The following is a 397-nucleotide window of genomic DNA, read 5'->3' as shown; positions in this document are numbered from 1 at the left end:
AAAATCAACATGATGCTGCAGACATGACGTCATGGAGAAGCTCCACAGGGTCAGAAAAACACTTCACTTGTGATTTTTGTGAAGATTTACAACATTCTATCATTTTCACGCTCCACATAACAAAATTGTGTTTCCCACGTCTACCAGTTGGTAAATAAAATCACTGCGTGACTTTGCGCAAACATACAGACCAACTTTCTTAAGCCGAGTGGCGTGTTATCTGTACACGTTGTAAGCTTACCGCATGTATGTCTACGCTGTTCACAGCAGGCGTACACATACACGCCAAGCGGCGTGTTATCGCGAGAAGAAAGCCTCGGCTGAGTTTAGTGACATGTGGGACGCAATCCCCGGTCTCCTAGGGGGAAGTCCTGCGTTTTACCCATCAACCCCCCCC

General features: G+C 46.9%; 1 protein-coding gene across 1 annotated transcript in view; it reads right to left on the bottom strand.

Annotated features, from left to right (window-relative positions):
• The window catches only part of cdc6 (cell division cycle 6 homolog (S. cerevisiae)), a 15,377-nt gene that overhangs the window by 3,687 nt on the left and 11,293 nt on the right, over positions 1-397 (bottom strand). The gene's annotated exons all lie outside the window — the stretch shown is intronic.

The sequence above is a fragment of the Etheostoma spectabile genome, chromosome 5 (assembly GCF_008692095.1).
Source record: "Etheostoma spectabile isolate EspeVRDwgs_2016 chromosome 5, UIUC_Espe_1.0, whole genome shotgun sequence".
NCBI lineage: Eukaryota > Metazoa > Chordata > Actinopteri > Perciformes > Percidae > Etheostoma > Etheostoma spectabile.
Note: the sequence above shows the minus strand (reverse complement) of the source record. Positions and strands in the feature narration are given on the sequence as shown.